This window comes from Vombatus ursinus, unplaced genomic scaffold, assembly GCF_900497805.2.
Source record: "Vombatus ursinus unplaced genomic scaffold, bare-nosed wombat genome assembly UNPS02014799.1, whole genome shotgun sequence".
NCBI lineage: Eukaryota > Metazoa > Chordata > Mammalia > Diprotodontia > Vombatidae > Vombatus > Vombatus ursinus.
The window spans coordinates 43,454,230-43,463,470 of NW_020954577.1; the positions used below are offsets into that span (position 1 = coordinate 43,454,230).

The following is a 9,241-nucleotide window of genomic DNA, read 5'->3' on the forward strand; positions in this document are numbered from 1 at the left end:
GCTGTGTGACCCTGGGCAAGTCACTTAATACTGTTTGCCTCAGTTTCTTCATCTGTAAAATGAGCTGGAGAAGGAAATGGCAAACCCAGGCTTCTGAGGACCAGATGAGCCCATAAATCATGACATAAATGTAAGCTGTTTTTCCTATTATTCATTCTGTCACAGAATAGAGCATTTTAAAAGAACGTGAAGGGGCAGCTAGGTGGCACAGTGGATAGAGCACTGGTCCTGGAGTCAGGAGGACCTGAGTTCAAATGTGGCCTCAGACACTTGACAATTACTAACTGTGTGACCCTGGGCAAGTCACTTAACCCCAACTGCCTCACCAAAAAGCAAAAACAAAAACTAAAAATAAATAAATAAAAAAGAACATACATTCGGTCATAATCATTAAGTTGAGGTACCAGTACTCGCAGATAGATTCATTTCTTCGTCAGGTGGTATCTTAGTGCTAGGGGGATTCTCAAGCTAATTCTTCTCCAGATCAGAATGCCAGAATAAGGTGGACATTGTGGTGCTTTGGGGTCATTCAAACCCCAGCTATTTATAGAGACCTGTGTGATCTTGGGCCAGTCTGTCATTCTCAGGGGTCTTGGGTTTTCATCAGTAATTTAAGAGGCTTGGATTAGAGAAGATCTCAGGACCCTTCCAGCTTCTCATCGGCTTGTGTGATTCCTGTTAAGTTGGGTCTTTCTTTTTTTAAATAAACACTAAGCTCCAGGCTCAGTCTTGAATGTGTTGCTGAGGGCCCTGAGCCTGGATTAAATCACCTCCTGAGCTCCCTTTGCCTCTGGGACTGACTCCCTCTCCTCCACAATCCATGGGTGGGCATTTTTGCCTAGTGAGAATAGCCTCGTACTGAGGTAACAGGTTATCCCAGGACGCACGTAGTCTTTGTCTGGCCCTGCTGTGGGTAACCTGCCGTGAGTGCCTTCATAGTGGAAAGATAAGCCTGCTGTGTCTAGGCTTTCAGATCAAAGCTAACCACACCCTTCACGTCTTGGGCTAATTGGCACCTTGCTCCTGTTCAGTGTTCTTGGCTGTGGTCGAATGGGAGGTCTGCTGGAGGCTGTCTCCAGAATAATAATGGAACTCTAGTGACAAATGGATAGATTCTTCCATCTTATCTCTGTGAAGTGTTCAGCTCTCCACTGTGTACATGTGCTGTCTTTCACGGCATTGCTGCCCAGGCTGGTGGTTGTTCAGGCATGACTTTGCCCTCCTGGTGGTGGTAATCACTCCCACTGAGTCATTTCAGTGTCTCCTTGTGACCAGTCCAGTTAGGATGCACACGGAGGCCACGGGAAAGAGTTGGATGCAAACTGCCTCGGACTGGGTCCAGGCCTGTGCTAGAGACCTCATTTAGGGCACTTGCCAATTTGTTAAGAATTATCAAAGTTTGATAGTAACCAAATTTCAGAGTTGGGAGGGGCCTCAGAGGTTTTCTAGTCCAACCTGTGCCTGGCTCAGAATCCCCACTCCAGCTTGTGTGAGGCGTGGTCATCCAACCTTTCCTGGAAGATCTCCAGTGAGTCAGTCAGTTAGCACTTACTGGATGGTTAAATACAATTTTCTCACCACCTCCTGAAGCAGCCCATTCCTTCTCTGGTGCAGCGCATAGGTAGAAAGTTTCATGTGGCATCTGCCTTTTTACAACTTCTGCTCATAACTCTGGGTTCTGCCTTCTTATGCAAAACAAAGCAACACCAGTCCTGCTTGAAGTCAACCAGCCAGCGTTTATTAGGTGCCTGCTGTGTGCCGGGCACCGTGCTGAGCACTGGGGATGCAAAGAAAGACAAAGAGTTCTCTAGGAGTTCAGTCTAATAGGAGAAAAAACATGCAAACAACCAAGTATAAGCAAGTTAGATACAGGATTTGTTGGAGATACAAGAAGGAAGGCGCTAAGGTCGAGGGCTGAGAAAGCTTCTGGCCGAGAGTGAGAATCTAGCTGAGAGTTGAAAGAAGCCAGGGAATCCTGAAGGTGGAGAATGAGGAAGAACAGAGTTCCAGGCAGGGGAAGCAGCAGTGAAGATGCCCCAAGTTGGGAAATTGTGTGCAAGGAAGCTCATGGATCTGCACCATCTTCCAGATTCAGGAAGCCAGCTTCTGTCTTTCTCCTGAGTCTTCTGTTCTCCAGGCTCAATAACCATAGTTTCTTCAACTGGGGCCTCATGGCAGGACTTAGAGACCCATCCATCCTGGCTGCCCTTCTGGGCACTCTTCAGCTTCTCATGCCCTTCCTAAAATTTAGTGCCCATTTCTAGAACCCATTTTTGCAGATATAAAACCTTACCACATCATGAAGTGCTTGTCCTGGTCACTTGGAATTTAGTTGAAACAGCCCTATTTCTCAGTCTGAAGACATTAGTTCGAACCCATGGTGGGTTGGAAGGGTGTTGGAAATGAGCTCTTCACAGTGGGTGCTCAGAGGGCAAGCAGATCTCCAGAAATGTTCTTATGGGTCATTTGGAGATCTGGCTGCAGTTAGCAGGATTTGACTCAGTACTTAAAACAGCTTTTATCAGTCAGACATTAAAAAATAACTGTTGCTTTCAGTTTAGCCGTTCGGTCCAACAAATACTTATCATCTCAGGCACTGGGAATCCGGAGACAAAATTAAAATAGTTCTTGCCCTCATGGAGCTTATGTTCCTCTGGGGTCTGCTACATTATACTCATTACTGGTTTGCAAGTGGGGTATCATTTCCTCTCCCTTCCCCCAAAGGAGGTGAGCCATTTTAGAATATTAAAGGACGTAGTACAGTTCTGGGTTCCAGATGCAAAGCAGTATGTGGTTATGTTCTCAGGCAACGGTTGAGAAGCAGAGAGCAAAGAAATAAATAAGCAGATACTTATATTACTCTGGATTGATCTCCTGCCTTGTCATGACCAGCTTCCAATATTGTGAGGGAAAGGTTGCCTGGCAAAGCAAAGATGATATGTAGCCGGCCACTCACTCTTAGGGGTTGGAGGGAAGCAATTTGGACAGGCTTGTGAGCTGATTGTTAAATTTTCAGTGTGAGCATTAAAAACTTGGGAGTCAGCAAATGCTACAATTAGGGCTTGATTTATTGTTTTTTTTTATATTTGCTTATTGTTTCGCTGATTACCTAGACTTAAAATGATGGAGAAAACATTGGTGCTACAGATCAAACTAAAAAGTGTGTCCTGAGTACATTTTTTCTTGGAAAGCCAGTTGTTGAACATTTCATTTCCCAGCATATGCCTGTTCTTCTCCTGTTCTCCTTTCTGATGTCATTTGTTACTTGGGGGTCCTGGGAGGAAGGAAGGGTCTGCTGAGCAGGGGACAGTGCAGGGCCATGCAGAGATGAGAAATAATTTGCTCTGGGAAGTTGTGAACTCAGGCACAAAGGCGAGCCCTGAGCCTGTGTACTGATGTAGGCTACCATGACTGTGATCCCAATTCTTGAAGGTGTTAGAGCCCACACCATCTCCAATGCTAGCGTGCAGTGAAGTGGACATTGGTTCTGCCTGATTCTGGTGTATATACTCTGCTGATTGTAAATAAGCATGGAAAAAATGTGAAAAGTTCAGCTGTGTTCAGCTGCCTCCCAAGGGGAAGGCATCGGGTCACACAGGGCGGAGGATGAGGCGGAAGGAGTTTTCGTGAAGGTATGTCTTATTTTTGTTCCTTGTTAGAAAAAAAAATATGTTGTGGATTAGAGTTTCTTTTAAACAAAAACCACCTTATGGCATTGCCTGCCTGGTTAGCCATGGCAGGAAGAGGAATGATTTTTACAGTATCAGACATGTGGTTTCCTGTCTGTGTTTAGCTTCTAGGCAGAGCATCTTAGCCAGCTGGTCCTCTGCTCCTCTAGACGACTAGATGATGGACTGGAAAAAGCTGGTTTCAAACTACAGTAGAAGCCCATTCCATGTATTGCTGTCATGCCTTGCATACTTTCTCATTTCCTCCACTGGGAGAGAGGAGTTGTCTTACGTGCGTGCGTGTGTGTGCGCGCANCCATGTATTGCTGTCATGCCTTGCATACTTTCTCATTTCCTCCACTGGGAGAGAGGAGTTGCCTTACGTGCGTGCGTGTGTGTGCACGTGTATATGTTTGTGTGTGTGTGTAGGTAGCCTACATTCCCATATCCATGTACATGTGTAAGTGTGTATGTATGTCTATATGTATATTATTGCTGTTTCTTCCCTATGCCCTTATTTTTTCTATTTCTAGCCCTTATGTCAGGGAAGTCAGCATGCTAGCAGAATTCATTGTCTAGTTGTCAGTTGTTTCAGAAAGGAGAAGAAAGAAAGCAGATGTGGTGTTTGGGAGACTGCAGAGCATTCTGGGTATGTGCTATCTCTTGTCTGATGTAATTGTCCGACAAGGCTGTTGAACCAGCTGAACTTGTCATCTCTAGAAGGAAGAAAAGCAGGATCCGAAATACAGAAAGAAAATGGGAATGCTTTTGCAAGAGGAAGAAAACTGTGAATTAAAATAAAAGTCTCAGCATCACGAATTATCCTCATCACTCGAGGTGATGGATCAGAATGAAAGTGTCCTTTGGTTCTAGACAAGGAGAGCTACAGCAGGAACCCCGGAATGCTCTGTACTGGGCCCCCCCAAATAATGAAACTCATAAGCTGTAGGAAGTATTGTGACTCAGTTAAGAAGTGCTTAGAAAACATTGGAAGTAGCTTAAAGCAAAGCTTCTATCTTTGGAATTTTTTCAAGCAGCAAAATAAACAAAATTCACCAGAGCCAGATCAGTTGACTGGATGCCCGGACCCTATGTAGATCTATTTATACACTATTCATAGACTGGGGGGACTGGAAAGCAATTTAGACAGTATTTGATCCAACGGTCTTCGTTTGGTTTGGTTTGGTTTTTTTGTAAAATTTTATAGATGCCCCCCTCCCCCTTTAAATTATAGTGAGTGACCTTCCCCACCCCCACCCCACCAAAACCTCCCTTTTGACAAAGAAAAACCAGTTGACATAGCAACTCCATCTGCCAAGAAGGGAATGATGTGTTTTCGTCATCTGTGCTGAAACAAGATTGGTTATTAAAATCAATCAGCGTTTATTGTCATTCATTCATTCATTTGTTCATTTAGATCATTGTTGTCATTGTCTGTATCTTTCCGGGGTGGCTTACCTTGCCCTGCATCAGCTTCTATCAGCCTTCTCATGCTTCTGAATTCTGTACATTTGCTCTTTCTTATAGGGCAGTGGTATTCCATTACACTGACATTCTGCAGTCTGTTCAGCCATTTGCTAGTTAGTCGATGGGTAGCCACAGTTTCCAGGTTTATGCTGTCACAAAAATTGAATGTTTTGGTACATATGAGAGTTTTTCCTCCCATTACCCTCACTTGCCATCTTTGACTTCCGTGGGATCTATGCCCAGTAGTGGGATTGCTGAGCCAAAGGCTATGGGTAGAAAGAATGTAAGGGAGTTTCTTGCATTCTTCCAAATTGTTTTCCAAAACAGTTGGAGAAAAGCACAGCTCCACTAACAGGATATATCAGTGTGCCAGTCTTCCCTAGTTCCACCAACACTATTTCTGTCTTTATGATTTTGTCAAATTGACTGCAACCCTTTCGTTTTACAAAGGAGTGAACTGAATTTATGGGAAGTCTTTTGGGCTTTGGGATGCAGTACCTGGCACATAGTAAGCGCTTAATAAATACTTATTCCTTCCCTCTCTCCTTTCCCCTAAACGTTCAGAGTAGGGCAATGGCAGAGGGTAGACTAGATTTGGCTGAGCCACAACCCAGGGTTCCCATGAGAATGTATGCTCACTGGAGGCAGGGACTGTGTGTCTCTTCCTTTATAATCTCAGTGTTCAGCAAAGCGCCTGGCACAGAACTTTTATAGCCCATTATCTCCATGCTAAGGAATGTACCAGGATGGGTTGGGCCCATCTTGGATCCCATCCAAAGGGCCACAGTTACGGTGGAACAAAAGAGCCTTCATTGTAAGGTGAGCTTTCTTATAGGTTAGTCACATAGCTTTAATCCCCAAGGATCATAGGCTTGTGAAATATTAGCATATTATTCTAGGGGTTTTCTGCTTCCCCCAGACAATCCCTTTCTATCCCGTTGTTAATTGCTATCTAACTGCAGGAGGAGCAAGCTGGTCTGAGGAGAATACTCAGCTTACACTGTAGTCATTTAAAATGTTTGAACAATGGAAGAATATATTGTAAGCCAGCTAAGCACAGTGAGGCTACCCACCTTTCATTTCAGGCCAAGCTAAATGTGTTGCCTGCCACACCAAGTGGACTTCCGGGGAGGGGGGGCTTTTTGTATTGGAAAAAAACAACCCTTTTTTTCCCCTGAATTTAAAATAAACCTGCCCACTGCCAATCATATTGCATTTTGGTTTTTACCAGACATAATCTTGACTTTTAAAAGATTTAACAAATCACACACACACACACACACACACACAGAACACTTCCCCCTTCTTTTGCACTATTTAGCCAAACAGATCCTATGGTGATGGTGGCATTGTCACCAAACAATCCATCTAAATTTATTCCTAACAAATCCTGATCCCCCATTCAGTTCAAGCCACTTGGAGCGCTTCAGCCTGGCCGGACAATGAGGCTGGAGGCTATCTGAGTCGCCAGCTTCTTCCTTTCATATTTGAATGCTGGAGTCAGAAAACCAGGTTTCAAGCTGGAAGGGACCTCAGAAGCCCTCTGGTTCTACCCCATTTTACACATGAGGAAACTAAGACTCAGAAAATTTAAGGGACTTACAATAAAGGTCACAGAGATTGTAGAATTTGAACCCAGGGCCTCTGCCTTCTGAGCCAATACTCTTTCCACTGTACTACTCTCAGCAAACATTTATTAAGCCCCCCTTTTACGTGCAAAGTATTATTCTAGGTGCTAGAAGGCTCTGTGTGAAACACCTTTCACTCATTCGTTCTACAAAAGTTTCTTACACATCTCCTACGTACCAAGTAGTGTATTTGGCATTGAGTGCACAAAGAAACGAGACTGTCTCTGTCCTTGAGATGTTCATATTCTGTTGGAGGAAAACATGAAAACAGAGAAATAAATACAAATATACAAAATAAATAAAACATGGACTGGACCTTCATCAGGAAAAAAGGTACTTGGATTTGAATTTTTCCTGTTGTATCTCCCTTTATTAGACTGAGCTTCTTGAGAACAGGGACTATTTTTTACCTATCTTTGTATCCCAGTACTTGGCAGTGCTTAGCACATAGTAGGTGCTTATTAAATGGTTATTGGCTGTTTGAATCATGTACCAAAACTATGTAAACCCAAAAAAGGGGGAAAACTTTTTTCCCATTATTAAAAGAGTATTCTGAAATGTATTCTAGATGATCTATGTTAATGAAACTCAGCTCTTTAGATTTCATAGTCACATTTTCCAGCAGGGATGAGCAAGTTAGTTTTGCCTGTTTTTTTTTTCCTGAAACTCTTGACAACCTCTAACAACATATGTGTTGTTACCCTGGCACATGTACACAAACACACACACCCGCTATAGTTAGGCAAGGAATGCACATGAGAATAGCGGTGTACACAGACAGAAAATTGTTGACAGAAGAAGGGGCTACAGCTTGCCTAACCAAGTACTTGTGGGAAGATAAGACGGAACAGAAGAATGACCGTCTTCCCCCAGCATGGATTGGAGCGTTCCATCTGTGACAGGGCACATAATGTTGCATCTCTTGACTAGATGAAGAGAGAAAAGGGCATTTTCAAACTCCCAGCCCCCAGAAGAGAGAGATCTGAGAGTTAATTGAGGAGCAGGCAGGGGAACAGGGAACAGGAGAAGGGAAAAGGGGCATAGAGAGACTGTTTACTTTGAGAAAAACTAGGAACCCATTGTGAGCATACCTGTAATCTGGCTTTCAGGGATAGAGAGGAAGCAAACATCTTCTGAGGTTATAGCCAAAGGAAAAAAGAAAACAATATCCTTCAAGTCCCATTTCCCACCCCTGAATACCTAAAGCAAAACCTATCTATGTCGTTAATTTCTCTCTGCATTTTTTCAAACTTAAAAGAATAGATGTACATGGTACGCCTCCTGACATCTGTAGTGTTGTCGTTCAAGTCATTTTTCAGTTGTGTTTGAATCTTCATGAATCCATTTGGGATTTTCTTGGCAGAGATACTGGAGCGATTTGCCCTTTCCCTCTCCAGCTCATTTTACAGATGAAGAAACTGAGGCAAACAGGGTTAAGTGACTTGCCCAGGGTCACATAGCTAGTAAGTGTCTGAAGCCGAATTTGAACTCAGGAAGAAGAGTTTCCTGACTCCAGGCTTGGCACTCTATCCACCTTACCACTTAGCTGTCCCCTTTTGCATGGTAGGGGCCACCATATTGGAATTGGTTTGTTATTATCGTGCTATGTTTCTGTTCCATCTTTGCTCCTTTCTAGTTGAACAGAAAGATTGTTATAGAGCACCTTTGTCAGGAACCAGGAAGATTTCCCATGGAAAAGAGACGTCATCCTTGAGGGATGCTTTATGGGGTAGACTTTGTTGGGGTTTGTGAATCAGACTGACCTTGACTTGTTTGTCTGGACCTAGTTTCTTTTTCATCCTGTGCAGACTTTCAGGCAAGAACTGTCAATTGGTGTAGTGTGCTTTCTTGTGTCCACCAGTGGATTTAACAGTCAGGCCTGTGGTCTTTGCCCTCGAGAGGAAAATGGGGATATCTTCAGACAGGTCCTACCCCACCATCATTCGGCTGCTTCTCCAACCAGTCCTTATCACTGTGCCTCAGTAGTGGTCCAGGACCAGTTCATTAGTGATATGAGCTTTTCAGGACCATTATTTTTGTTAGTGCAACTCTTTGTTAGCACCCCAGTGAGCATCATACCAACATCTCTCAGTATGCCATAGTACTCAGATTTTGAAGCTGCCTTTAAATTCTATGAATCCTTTGGATAATCATCTTACTGCTCTACAATTCTAATGCTTTTTATGACCTGTGAATTTAATCTTAAGTTATTCACTGGAATGATGGACAGAGATTCCATCACTGACTTTAGGCAATTCACATTGGCCCAAGACAGGGCACTTCACAAGTCATCTGCCAAGAAGGCCCTGCTGTGTCTTGCTAGTGTTTTTGCAAATAGTTCACTTCTCTCTGACAGGGTAGCAAAGACCTTAATTCTGAGTTGCCTCTTCATTTGCAAAATACCGCCTTTTCCACCACCTAGCTGCCACATGTAGTGAAATATCTGACAGGGACTTTGAACTTAGAGGAAGAGGTTAT

The 9,241-nt window shown here is 43.6% G+C and overlaps 1 protein-coding gene across 1 annotated transcript in view; it reads left to right on the plus strand.

The window, feature by feature from the left end:
- TGFBR2 (transforming growth factor beta receptor 2) overlaps positions 1–9,241 on the plus strand; it is an 88,553-nt gene that overhangs the window by 49,275 nt on the left and 30,037 nt on the right. The window lies entirely within an intron of this gene.